This window comes from Buteo buteo, chromosome 18 (genome assembly GCF_964188355.1).
Source record: "Buteo buteo chromosome 18, bButBut1.hap1.1, whole genome shotgun sequence".
Taxonomy (NCBI): Eukaryota; Metazoa; Chordata; class Aves; order Accipitriformes; family Accipitridae; genus Buteo; species Buteo buteo.
Window position 1 is genome coordinate 22,573,338 of NC_134188.1, and position 15,289 is coordinate 22,588,626.

At 37.2% G+C, this 15,289-nt stretch overlaps 1 protein-coding gene across 2 annotated transcripts in view; it reads right to left on the bottom strand.

Moving 5' to 3' along the window:
- Positions 1-15,289, bottom strand: part of DLG2 (discs large MAGUK scaffold protein 2) — a 1,017,318-nt gene that overhangs the window by 242,112 nt on the left and 759,917 nt on the right. The gene's annotated exons all lie outside the window — the stretch shown is intronic.

Here is a 15,289-nt window from a genome sequence, read left to right on the forward strand (position 1 = left end):
AGCATTTAGAAAAAAACATGGCATTTTCTAAGCAAAACACAGACTCTCTGAAAGAAAAATCTTTTTGATTGAAAATCCAGAGGTCTAATGGCTTCTCACATGTTATGTTGTCATGACTAAGGAACCTCAAAAATAGTTATTATGTTACAGAAACTAAACAAATTACACAGTATACATTAACTTCAGTATTGTACTATTGCATAGTAGTATTGCACCACTACTATTCATGTAAATATAAATGGATAACAACACAGCATCAAAGGAATCTGTGATAGTAAATTGCATTTCTTATCCAAGACAATGTGTTTTAAAAAAAATAAAAAAGCAGAAGCATCTGGGTGTTATCTTCTTATTACTTTAAACGGCTACATCACACAGTGAGGCCCAGTATTAATAATGCAAAGTACACATTAAAAATAAATGTTTAAGTTAGTTTTATATCACTGATTCTACTAACTGCAGATTTTGTCTGGCTTTCAAGCTTCATATACAACTTGAGCTGTTTGCTCAGAAGAAGCTCAGCTTATTTTCATTAAAAGCTAAAACATTCCATGTTAGTGAGCAACACATCTATTTTATATGCATTTTATCCTGTAGCATAGCCAATGCTGTCTGTCTGACAGAAGAGATGTGATTTTTTGTGTAGCACATAGAATTGTAACACACAATATCGTGCCACAGGACAAACAAAAGACCTGCTACCTGCTGGTATTTCCTGTTGCGACTATTGTTAGCAAAACTGCTGTATCCTTACTCTGAGTATTTTAGAAGCTTTGTGGGAAAGTATATTCCCCTTATCAGAAGAACTGCAGAGTTTTTAATCTGTTTTATAGCAAAACATCGGATGTACAGGAGTATCATGAGTCTCTGGCATCATAGTGTGAACAGAATAGTTGAGTTGGACAAACATTGCAGAATAATATTTTATGAATATTGGTTAAAATTTCACATTAAGTTTGCATCTCGCAAATTACTTAGGATGCATATTTTTAAACTACCCTTTTTTAGTGTTTATGCATTTTTTAAAATTTAAAGTTTAGGTTGTGGCTTGTCTTCTGTCCCTCTCCCTCTACAGACCTCAAAGGGAACATACATCCTTACATTCCTGTACTGGTTTCCCACACAAAATTAATATGGAAGAGAACAGCCTCTCCCTTGAATTTCCCCCCTGTGTACATGAGAGAGAAGTGGCGCAGCAGAGCCATAACTCCTCCACCTTTTCCCTGTGCCGCTTGACTATCAAAAACTTCATTCCCTGAAGTTGCATCATGAGATGCAAAAATTCAGCTGGTACAAGGAAGAAGAATCCAGCAGAGAGGAGGGACGATGATGCATGTCACGGCCCTCTAAGTCACACTTGACATAGTCAAGGTCTGTTTATAAGAGAAGGATGGCAAAGCTGTGTCTGAGCTATACTGCCCATGCCAAACACATAATGGAGACTTTAAACATACAGCTCATATTTTTGCAACAGATGCTACATATTTTGTGGGGAAAAAAGATCTATTAACAAGGCATGGCAAGTCTGCAACTGAAGGTTTCATGCAGGAATTGGGTTTATTTCACAAATGTTGTGTAGTGTTCTGTTTTTCAAAGGAATGTTGTCATAAGAAAGGGAAGCTGAGGAATGACAGCTGATATGGCACTTTGCCTTAAAGCATTTAAGCCATCTCCCCTTGTTTCAAGATCTCCTCCTCGCTAGAGCCATGGCATACTGTTACAACACCATACCTACATCCAACCACAACTAGCCAAATCGGCTTGAATTCTGAGAGCTTTGTTTCTTTTCCCCAAAAAGATTTCAGCATTGTCCTATTTTCACTACAGCAAACTTACTTATATAACTCTGACCAGCTTCAAAATGAGCAAAATTACGAGAGCATTAAAGGTAGGACTTTCAGCTGCTAAGTACTAAAACCAAATAATTTCCCATTTATCTACAGAATTAGTAACTCAAGACGGTCACAAAAACATATTGAATAGTAAGCACTTGGGGATGTGACTATGTTTGGATGTTGCAAATAAAAAAATGGGCTACATTCACCAAAGTAATTTACAGAACGGTGAATTGATGCTCCTGCACTGGAAGATTCAAAACGAGGAAAGGGACCAGTCTGATGACTGTAATAGACTCTGAGTCCCCACAGCGATACTGCATTTTACTGATGAACTCAACTACCTTTGAGGATTGATACTTAATGCAGGCTACTTTGTGCAAAACCTGAAGGTTATAACCTCTCTGTTTCTAAATATTTTATATAATGGATGAATAAACACTAAGAATTTTGTCATCATACTATTCATAATGGCCTTTACAGAATTAACAAAAACTCCTAGTCTTTATAAAAGATCTCTCTTTGACATCACACACTTTTCTTTAACATGGAACAAATTACCTTTCTGAACATCGACCTACCTAGATCTAAAGCTGGTATTGGCTGTGCTCTCATAAATTTATTACTGGATTTCATTATTCATGTATGTTAAAAAAATCAGACATCTTTTTATAAATGCAAATTGTTATTGTTTAAAACATGTGATTCCTATTTAGAAAGGTTGGTGAAAATGCTATTTATGAACTTTCTAAGGAAAATCATTGTTGAAATACAAAATTGAAATGAAAGCAGACAACATTTCCAGAAGTGACTAGAAGCACCACATTCCTTGATTTTGGGTGTCCAGTCCAAAATACTTCCAAAACCCTGCTTTGCCAGAAGAAGATATTCATCCCTTTCAGAAAATCAGATGTGTAACATCCCAGCAGAAGAGACCCAGAACTCACTAATCACTCTCCTCAGCCACCTGAGAAATTGTGCCATGCCACCACATGTGCTTGGTAGTTACCCTCACACAGTATTGTTATGGCTGGGGCAAGAAGCAGCAAATCAATCAAAAGATTAGCCAGACAGGCTGGGAAAAGAAGAATATTCAGAGGGAAGAGCAGATTCTTGGGAAAACAAAATATATTTCAATGATGGAGTGAAAAAAAAGACTAGGATGGCAATATAATTTTCTATTAAATCAGATGTTCTATTAAATATTGTAATCCCATAAGAAGTATGAATTAAAGCAGTGATTTCAATTCAGCATTCTCCTGAAATTACCAAACCACTCAAGCACTAGATGTCATCAGTATGCCTCACTGGAATGACTACCTTGTTATGCAAAGCTGTGCGAGGAACCTTATACCTCACTCCTTCCAAGAAAGGGGCTCAGCTATTGGCAATATTCCACTCATTAGAAACCCCTTTCCAAACCTCAGTATTTGTGACATAGAGTTTAAATAAGTCCTCAGCTTTTTTTCATGAAAATAATTCATAACTGGTGGCACGAAAACTCTTTTTTTCTACATAATTATAAAAATCAAGTTTGATGCTCAATACAAGCTTATGCCTTCTATAGCATCGTGATGAATACAATGACAGTTGAAAATCAAAAATGCACTTTAATCACTGCTTGACACAAGTGGTTATGCAGTTGGAGACAGAAATAACAGTCTGGTATCATTCCTAACTGACTTATTTAAAAGTTAAAGCTCCTGGTGGCTTCTGTCAAAGTGGTGGAACCGGCAGAAAGAAGCCATTTCCATCACATGCTTAATACACTCGTGCATGTGTCATGGTTTTTTGTAGCACAAAAGAAAATAAAACTTCTGAGTTACTGCCACCAACATTTTCTATGACAAATGCCTACACATAGACATTTACATCCCTATTGAGATAAGTAGGTAAGTAGCGTATTTTTACACACACAGATCTAAGTATTCAAAGTTCAACATTTAGGCTTATAAAAATGCTACCCTTTCTCTGAAATGATACAGAATAAATGTGTCAATAGTTTTAATAATATAAAGTAATAATATTTCAATAAACTACGCAGTACAACAGCCACACAATATGGGTTTTCCCTGAAGAAATGAATCTCAAATCCTGTAAAATACCAGCTTTAACTTAATTCCATTTAATTTTAGAAGACACAGTGAATATATTATTCTTGTAAGACAATTCATATCAGTGAAGGAACAAGGAATGAGATTCTAGATGAATAATAAGGGGCAAAACAGGGAGCAAAGAATCCAACCTCTCTAATGGGTTTAAGTTGTTTTTTGTTTTAAAGCTATTTCTTATGCAAGGCATGCCATTTCATGACTTTGTTAAATACTAAAAATAGAGCAACCTGCTGTCAAAATATTTTTAAATGCTTATTATGAAAATAATAATGTCAATAAGTATTATAGTAACAAGAAGGTGAGTAGCCAGTCTCCTTAGTTCCGTTCTAGCCTAAGGGTGCTCTGAAGGCACTTCTGCTGTGTGGGTGATGCTGAAACTGGAGGCAGCATCATAAACCCTTCATCCCCTGAAGGGACCACATGAACTACCGCCTTCCCTTCTCAAATGGTACTTGCTCCAATACACAATTCCCAGTGAAACCCCCACCTGGGATGAAACAGTCACATTAGGGGAACATTTATTGTGTTTTAAACTTCTATAATGCAATTTGACAACTAAAAATAAGGGCAAACCAGCATTAAAGGATCAGACTGCATGACACTCAAATCAGAGTTCATCCCAAAGCCTGCCTATTGCATTCAGGATGAATGAAAGAAGGTTGTCACAATCTGAATTTTTTCCTGGTCTCTTGCTCGTATAAAAAAAAATACACGTTGTCTTTACACTCAGAGAACTAGAAAAGTCATCAACTTTCCTTTCCTGCCAACAAAGAACAGTTTCTTCTATTTGCTATAGCCCTGATTTAGGAAACCTTTTGTTTTCATACATCTTTGTTTTGACAAGTCAAAACTGACAGCATAAAAGTAATTTGCTTCCTAAATCAATTGACCTGCATCTTCTCATAAAGAAGCAGTGATGCAGCTTGTGGCACAGGCTGGATTGAGACGTCCCTGAACACTGGCTTCGGAGCAGCATTCTTGAGGTCCCAATTCTGAAACTGCCACATGGAAGAAAAGCATACAGACCTCCATTTGTCTATGAACACATTCTGTGCAGAACCTCCCCCCCCAAAAAAAACCCTAACCCCAAAGCCCCCAAAACTAGAGCTCCTAGTTATTCTTTGTTATTCACAATACTAAAAGAAAAAAGACGGATAAATACAATATTGAAAAAGTTCCACTGGAGAATAGTGAAGGGAACACTAACACTGTTTGGTTTTATGATGTATTCTCAATATGTTGTTTCTTATGTCAAGGATTGGAGGTAGCAGTGCAGTTGTTTATAAAACTTCTAAGCCTTTGCTTTGATGGATGTAAGAGTTTAACAAGGGAACAAGCTTTAATTCCATTAATGTGGAGTTTTAATTCAGCTCAGTGAAGTGAAACCAGCTTTTCCTGATGCTGCCGACAGCTAAACTTCTAACTTAAATGAGTTTTTGCTCTCCTGTGGGATTAATTAGAAGACCAGGGAGTGCTTTTTTGGTATTAATTTTATCTCAGCTACAAACAGCTTGATAATATCCAATACTGACAGTTACTGACCCATCTTAGAAGTGTCAAACTAACCAGACAGTCTCCCATCAGAGGTAAATAGGAAACTTCAGAGAATAGGACATTCAACCCTGCTACTTTCAGATCACCCTTAGGCAACAAAGCCACACATGAGATGTAACCCTGTTTTCATGCATGGGCACATGCAGCGAGGATTTTTGGAGTGACTTAGCAGCCATAACTCATTTTTTTAAAGTAGCATCTGTACATACTCTATGAATAGTATTGCTAGGCTAAATACCTACCAAGTGGAAAACAGAAAAGAAACAAAATGAAGGATTAGGCTGTCACTCCGCCTACAAATATGTAGAATAAGGACCACACTACATGTCCGTTCAGGTTCTCTGGAGTAATTTTACTTGCACAAGTAAAGTCAACAAGGTTGCTGCCCTCTTCCTTCCCTTCTCCCTCCCCCCCTTCCTCCCTTCCTTCCCTAAACAGTAGCCAAAGAGAAGTGGTTAGCCACATTCCAGGACTTAAGGTATTTGAGTTATTGCAGCCCTAAATTAGCAGTAAGGAAGAATGCAAGGTGAAACTGTGACTCAGAGGAATACTTCAGCTCCTGGAATAAAGCTAATTATCCACCTTTGTTAGCAGTGCACCTAAGTCAGAACCTATCTTCAAAGTGGTAAAACATCCACTGACTTCAAATCTGCTTCCTCACAGCTGAGGTAATTGCAGAAGATAATGATAAGCTTTAAAATATAAAAAGTATGCTTATCTGAGAAGAAATTGTTATTTTATTTTGAAATACAATATTTAAAACAGCTGAAGAAGTTTGGAATTATGTGAGGGGAACTGAAAATAACTAGGAATGCTGTTTAAAGGAGTGGAGAGGATATGCTCTTGAAGAAGTTCCACATGGAGTCTAATGTTCCCATGTAGAGTAAATACACAGTACTGTGAAGAACACAGCACTGTGCAAAGCAGGCATACTAAGTGAAAACCGTAAGAAAAAAATACTGTGACAAATCAATACAAAATTAAGTGGAACAAATTTTAGGAAACATGAGACCTGTTTTAATGACTCAGACATAGTACCTTGCTAGTACATTTTGGAGGTTAATCTGTTCTAGATGTCACTGTTACGTACTGATTTCTGTGACAACATAGATTTTTAAATTTTGTTTAAATTCCTCCCTTTCATCCCATCCTTCTAATTCTTTACGTTCCTTGTGCTTATCTTCTCCTAAAACTTTGGACAGACTTTGGTTTTTTGAAGTGAGATGCCTAAATCTCCACGGCATCCAAGACATTCTGTTACTGTTAAAAAAAATGTAAATCTCAAGTCTTCCTACTAGCCTCTCAGTTGCATTATTATTATTTATATTACTGTAATGAATATGAGGAATGATAAAGCCCCACCTGGGAGTTGAAGTACTCCCTAATGAAGTTAGTTTGACAATTATACCAGCTGAGGACTGAGGTTTACATGTCAAAATATTTGCAACAACTGAAAAATGTATGTAGGTATGTAGAAAAAAAAAAGGGAGAATGGTAGAAAAAAGAAAATCTCACCTTCTCAGTTGCTTAAGCAATATCAGATGGAAATGGTCCAAGAACATAACAACTCTAATTATAGTTGTGGGAGAGGATGTAGTGCTACTTTCATGAATTTAAATAAGGAGCATTTGTTTAGGAATGACAGAAAACTTCCTGACGCACTCTGCATGGCTTCCTAATTACCTACATCTCCTGGTACTCTGGTACCAGTGCCTAATACAACGCTGAGTTTTCAATTCCTTTTGGAAAAAGCAGCTGTTACCCTCCTCCCTACTCTTTGACATGATGCTTCTGTACTTCAACATTGCTAAGGTTTTTTTGCCATGCTGCTACATTTGAATGCCATACCTCATTTACTGTTTGCTATCACTCCTAATTCTCTTCTGGCACTAGTGCTTTCCAAGCATTACCATTCCAATGAATCGCACAGGGTGTTAGAGAATTGGAGACAGTTTGATTTCTATGTGACAGAACAAAAAGCATTCTTGCTGGGTAAAAAAGAAATCAGCTTCCACAAAGGAAAACACATGCTATAGTACAGAAAAATGTCTTAATCAGTTAGGTCTTTTGTAATGTAGTTGAAAGAAATATGTACTTTAGAAAAAAACTTCTATTAAGGATGTCTGGAGACACTAAATAATCAGAACATGTTGAAACAATTCAAAAGCAGAGTGGCAAAGCTTGTGGCATTATATGGCTGGAAGTAGCCATTCAGCTTCTCGCTCATTTTATGTATATGTATTGGGTTTGCGTGGCAAGGTTTTGGTAACAGGGAAGGGGGAGGCTACAGGGGTGGCTTCTGTGAGAAGCTGCTAGAAGCTTCCTCCATGTCCGAGAGAGCTAATGCCAGCTGGCTCCAAGATGGACCCGCCGCTGGCCAAGGCCGAGCCCATCAGCGACGGTGGTCATCCAGCAATTGCAGCCGGAGAGAGGAGTGAGAAGATGTGAGAGCCCCAGCCCTGCAGCCCCCCAGGTCAGTGCAGAAGGAGGGGAGGAGATGCTCCAGGCACCGGAGCAGAGATTCCCCTGCAGCCTGTGGGGAAGACCCTGGTGAGGCAGGCTGTCTCCCTGCAGCCCAGGGAGGTCCACGGGGGAGCAGATCTCCACCTGCAGCCCGGGGAGAGAGGACCCCACGCCGGAGCAGGGGGATGCCCGAAGGAGGCTGGGACCCCGTGGGAAGCCCGCGCTGGAGCAGGCTTCTGGCAGGACCTGTGGCCCCGTGGAGGGAGAGAGGAGCCCACGCTGGAGCAGGTTTTCTGGCAGGACTTGTGACCCCGCAGGGGACCCACGCTGGAGCAGTCTGTGCCTGAAGGACTGCAGCCCGGGGAAGGGACCCACGCTGGAGCAGTTTGTGAAGACCCTCCCAGTTTAAGCAAATGTCTAAAGACATTACCAAGGACTTGAAAAAGGGCTCCACTTTTAAGAAACTTTGAATGGCAAAACTTAGACAGAAATCAAGGAATATCTCAGAAGTTTTAGGATAACTCATATAGGCACAATAGGAAGAATCATGTAAGATTTGCAGTCCAAAAATACCAAATTGCACATCATACATGTGTTTACCAGTTACATAGTTGGGGTGGGAGAAAAAACAGAAACGAGTAGGTAAGTTCTCTAGTAAGGAAATTGTACCTATCGTCTAAAGAAAAAGCTCCTCTAATTTATAGTCTGTGAATACAGCACAAATTCTAAAATGCTGTAAACTAGTAAATTGTTCATAACGATGCTAACAGCCAGTAAGACCTTGAATTTCAGAAAGTGTTAAGACCAGAATTTTTAGATGAACTGGTTTATTATTGTCAATAGAACAGGATGAATTGGATTATTTTTGTCAACATTCAATTTCATAGGAGACTTGTACTCAATAGGAGGATACGAGAACAAATGGTTAAACAGACACTAGAAAAATTTGGAAGGACCTCACATTTTCATGTACTTTTCCACCACAGCCCACAGAAGTTCATTTGAAGTTATGAATACCACTTACAAGACTGTTGAGAGTTCCATTCAGGAATCAGAGACCTAACTCCAATTCAAGATACCAAAAAAGGAAGTATAACGTGATTTTAACACAGAACTCCGTCAGAGCAATCTCGTCACTAACAAAATGGACAGAGATTATGACTTAATGGTTACACTGATCTTGCAATACCGCATTTAGTGCCTAGAACAGCTTAGCTTTGCTTTCTCTTCTCAAGGGAGGGTTGACTTTCTTTGCACTGAAGATGACACTTGAAAAATAATTCATAGGACTTTTATACTGCATCTGCTTCTTTTTTAAAGAGTAGGGAAATCATAGATAAATAAGCCTAATGACAGAGCTCAAATAACTGCAAGCCATTAAACTAATTTGCAAAGTTTCTACCCATCTCCATCCAAAGAAAAACAAGCACATAAAATTCTTTTCATGGTAGAGTCATTGCACTGAATTTTACTCATTCAAGATAAAGCATACGGATAATAACAATTAATTAAAGTGATTTAAAACAGCAATGAAAAACTGTCTGATGCCAAACCATACCATGCCATTAACAAACATTTCTATATCCCATGAGATTCTGTATCATTATATTTGCACAATAAAAACATTCCTACAGAAATTTAAGTTTTAGTATTGTTTCTGCATAAGACCAAGTTCATCTCCTCTGTACTTACTAACTCTCATGTGTGCGTTGCAATGAATTACACTAACTGTCAAGGTGAAACAGCCAGAAAAGGAGTATATTCAGCGTCCACAGAAGTGGTTCGTTAAAAGAAAAAGAATGATCACAACAGAAAGAACATTAATTTACGATTACGATCTGTCAGAACAGCACACTTTATATTGCAGTTGCTCCTGATACAATGTTTACTGCACCTGTGTGATACCTTCTGATAATGTTATCCCTCCTATTTGGATATACATTATCTCTATGCAAGCTAGGAATATGGGTTGAATATCTGTCTTTTTCAACAGACCAGAGGTGAGAATGTAATCCTACATAAGCTGCAGTTTAGTCTCACTTTCTCTATCATTAAAATCAGCCCAGCATGCATGTGTGCATGTGCAGCTATACCAAACACAAAAACCAATAAATCCTAGAGAAACACACAGAGAAAAGCAAAAGTAGAAATAACGTAATGCACAGAAACAAATGACATCCCAACAGAATACATACAAACAGCAGTGAATGGTAATTTGAAAATGCAGAAATATAAAGAATGCGTTGTCAAAATGAAAGATGAATAGTGAAGGAATTCAACAACTTAAGCCCTTCTGTTTCTAATCTAATCTATACAAACCATGATACTTGGATCTTTTTAATTTGATAGAAGTTGGAGTTATTCAGCATTTCGTGGGAAACATTAGGCATTTTACACTGAGGTCTAAGAATGAAGTATACACTAGAACTAGATAAAAAAAAAATTGAAAATATATTAATTTTTCTCATTCTGGGGTTACTCACAATGCAACTGTCAGCCATAAGCCTCTCCCATAGAAGATCACTGTAATATTGTCCAAGCACATTGTGCATTGGATTAGATTAATGATGGGGTAGATAGATTATTTATATGTTCCATTATGTCAATCCTCATATCCCTAAATTGACATATAAACCACCATTTATTTAAAGATGTTTGTTAAATTCAATCTTTGAAGACAATTTTAGCTATTTAGAAAAGAACTGTGAATGGAATTTATGAAGAATTTTACACTTGGAACTAGATGATCTTTAAGGTCCCTTCCAACCCAAACCATTCTATGATTCTGTGATACTCTATGCTTGTCATAGTCCTTAAGGTGAATTGTTTAGTTACAAACTTAATATATAAATCATTTGAGTAAAACACTGTTTTTAAAAACAACTGGTTTTAAAAGATTTGCAGAATTAGCAAGCATGCATACATGACTGAGCTGATAAACAGTCAATTTGTGATCCCTCTGGGAGCTGATTTAATATCATTAAGATATTTAATAGTGTAAGTCCTGGACAACAGCCTGAGTTTCCTTCACTAAACTTTTCAAATATTTCTTGCAGTTTAGGGATCACTTCTTATAATTACAATCTTCTCATCAGTCAGCCAGCAAACCCAAGGTTCTTGGGTTATTTCAAGGTTACTTTAGTGTGAAGGGTGAAGATGCTGCCATGTTTCTTCCACTTCCAGCTTTCATTTCTTAGATAAAATGCTTTATCTAGAACTAAATCTCTCTTTGCTGCTTCCAACTAATCATTTCTCTCTGCCAGTACCTTTGTACTTCGGCTCCCTAATGTTTTGGCCAGAACCAATTGCACTGGGTGTACTGAGAGAAAACAACACTGCTGTTTAAGAGAAAACATAAGAATAACAAACAGACAGGGAAGCACAAGGAAGCATGAATCAATCAATAAAAATGGTCACAGTTGGATTTATACCAGCAACTCACCCAATCTCAACTAGGACTAAAACCAGAATTCCACTGTCATTTAGCACTGTAAAAAGAAATAGCCACGCAAGGAAGCTATTTTTGGAGATGGGCATCTTGTGTCCATATTTATCCCGTGCACATGAACTGAGCTAGCATCGCAGCTTTTTGCTTCAGTTCTCCATGTGTTATTTTGGAGGACAAAGTAGTTCTTCTGAAAACCTATGAATACCCTGCAATCAATGAAACACTTCACATAGGCAATATGGATTACTCAGATGACACAAAAAAACTGATGGAGGATAAGCCCATGCATTGGATGGTCATCCACATTTTCAAATCTTGCATTTGCAAGATTGGCAGGAAATTCCATGGCAATAGGCTCTTGTGTTTAGAATTCCTTTGATATACTATTTTATTCCAAGTTATGCCTCTCTTCCAACCTATCAGGGATGTCTACTATTATAGAAAATATCTGTTTAAATAATCGTATTCTTAACTAGTGGAATTCTCTAAATACAGTTGGATTGCTGTTTTTTCTCCTGGCCCAAAGATAGGCCTGGAGACATTCTACACCTTTGAGGCATCTGAATTCATTTAAATTTGCATCTTATTATTAAACCTATGATAGCTACTGTAGCTGCAGAATCCTTTTATATACCAGTCAGACATTGCTGCACATCAGTCCCAAGAACCAACTCTCCCCTTTCAATGGCAGTGCAGAATGTATAATTTAGTGTTGGAAAAGATAAATGATTTCAGTTTATGTATTTCACAGATGGCAATCCAGACCCATTAAATATTCTTACAGTAAATGTTACATTATGCACACCGCTGATTGAGAACAGAGGTGAAAGAGCCAGCATTTTACAGAAGAAAATATAACATAATTTCTTCTCACATCAAAGCTCATCTTGTTCTCTACTTAGAGACTGGTTTAAGCCTAGATAGATGAAGTGCTAATACCCTTTAAAAAATTCTATTAGGACCTATTTTATTTCACTTTGTTCTTGTTAAAAATATAAAGTCCCTTTACAATGCTACCAAATTCCTGCCTATTGGTTAATCAACCTGTGAATCAAAATTCCTAAATCAAATGGCGACTTTGACTTTTTTCCCCAGCAATTTATTTTACAAGTCAATTGAAGCTATCTCAAATGTTCAGAAAGATAATTACACTGATTTAAATTCATATGTATGCTACTAAAATTTGAATTTGCACAATGTACTCTTGATTTGTGTGCTTTGTTTGTTGCTCCTCTTGGCAAGTGAGTCTGAAACTTCCTAGCCTCACTGTGGATTTCCTTTAGGACCTTAGTAAAGCCATTTACTCTTTTCATTTGCCAGCTCCCTGTCTCTAAAAGAACAAAGATAAATGAGATGTCCTGACTCATACAGTGATGGGAGCAATATTAATACATTTAGGTAGACAAGACTAAAATTAATTTGTACTATCCACCATTTCTGTGGGCAAGCTGAAAAAAAGCTGTCATTTCCTAAATTGCATCAATGTTGCATTTCTGTTAGTTGACACTAATTAAGCTGATTTTCTTTTTATTGTAAAGTGGTAATGCAAGAATAGCAGAACTGGAAAATTTAAACATGAAAACAAGAAAGGTTGACATGGACAAAATTATATAAATCTGATGTGAAAAAAATACAGCATATTTTATCCTACTGAAGAGCTAATTTACATTAACTTTAATAAAAATCCTCTCTCATCATAACAGTGATTACTAAGAACTACAATTTTATTCTGCAGCATTGTGTTTTAAGGTTTACTCCTCAGCAATGGTCTACACTGCTTGATTTATTTGAGTAAACAGCAAACAGATTTACCATTCCAATCATGTACGAATTTATTTTCCATGTGATACTATTCTTTATGAAGGATACCCAGTAGTACATTCAAATAGATTGTGGCTTTTTGAGAAATAATCTGAGATGCTACAAAGCATGATGTATGCCATTTGGAAGTTAGCCTTGACATGAAAGTATGAACCTGCTTATAGTATTATGTTGCCATGTTTATTCTGGATTATCCAAGTTCCAACAAAGTCAATGTAATTCTCTTTCTGACTCCACTGAGATATGATTTGGTTTTGGTATTGTACTGATCTTCCTTTGCGGACACCTGCTGCCTAATCCCACTTTTGTCAAAACAGAGAACTCCACCCTTCTTGTCATTAATTCAAAGCACTACGGTATTGTACAAGACTGTATCAGAAAAAAATAGGAAAGATAAGGAAAAGAAATAGGCTGAACATGACTTGTGTTCTGATCATTGCCAGTATGGTTTGGATCTTCAATTTTTGGTTCCAAAATGCAACCTTCCAGTACCCTAGCTGACAGACCCAGTTCTGTAATCCCTGGCATACCAACATGAATGCTAATTGTTAAGTGATGACTACAAAAGGTTATCTGGGAAACCAGGCAAAATTCATTAGGAAAAATGTACTGAAATTTCCATCAGGAGTAAATTTCCTTCTTTGCATACTTCCCTTTCTAATTGCTGCGCACATACTAACCAGGAGAAGTTTCAATCATTTGAGCCTCAAGATTCTAGACAGCACGTGTGATTTCGATGGCACTCATTAATTCATTGCCTACTTTAGATGTCTTCATAAAACAAGACTTCTTATACACTTTCATTGAAGTACTATAATATATAAAATGGTTGTAAAGGCTTGATATGAAAAATTAACTATCTTCACTCATACCGCTGAATCTGAAATGTCAAAAGCAAATTCTCTTCTGCATGGTGCAATGACAGTATTACGTGAGTTTGTATGCTAACCGAACCTGCATGACTTCTGCTTCCAACCAAGCCTGTATAACCACGCTCTTGCCACAGATACTATGTTAAGTCCTCCTACCTGCAACTCTTAGTCACTGTACCCTGAATAGGCTAAGAGTTTTGATTACAGTTTATGCAACCTTCATCAGATCAGCAACTGAATTGTCTACACATACTGCTGATTATACCCAAGTCACCTATAAATCAATGTGGGCATTTATTGGAAGCAGGTTACACTGCTTCATCAGCTAACCTAACTTGCCTAGAACCAGCTCAGGAGTATCTGAATGGTCTTGCACTGGGCTGCACAGATGCACCCTACTACCAGTGAGTAGTAGCAAGTGACATTTGGTTTTCGCACTGTGTACTCCCCCCATGTGGGCTTCAGTGCATTTCACGTGTGCATGCTGATACGTTTTTCTCTTTACTCAGTGTAATACACTATGATGGTTTCAGGATGCTTTTTAGGAAAGCTTATCTTAAGGTTACAGTCATTGCTACTCAGAATTCAGATGTTAGAAATCAGTGTAATCAAATCAAAAGCAATTTGTGATGTGTGAGACCATATACACAAGTATACTCTCACACTGTAGAGTTATATTCTTTTCCCTGCTCCCCACTTCATCAGCGTAGTGATTTCAATGGCATAAAAGCAAGAACTATAATGATCCTCAAAAGATATAGCAAGCAACTCTAATTATCTGTGGAATGATTCATTTTCTGCATGGAGTATGGAAATACTAAGAAATTGCCTATGCATCTCCCTGGTGATGGTAATGTTTCTGTTCCGGTATTTCCTTAACAATATTGAAATTTTAATTTTGAAAGTCAAACTAAATCTTCCTCTCCTTCCCTTTGTCAGCTAAAAAGATGTATTTTAATATCTTGTCACTTCCATTGACCTTGCTTTTTATGCAGTAACAGTAGTGGGTATAGGCACTATAAGCATTATTTAAAAAAAATCAGGTAAGCTAGCTGCTTCTAGTGCTATTCTTTAAAAATGAAATAACAACCTTTTAAATAATAAATTGTTTAAGATCCCAAAACATTAACAAATTCTACATGCAAATTTATGATGACAATTTAGCTAAATTTAGGTTCAACC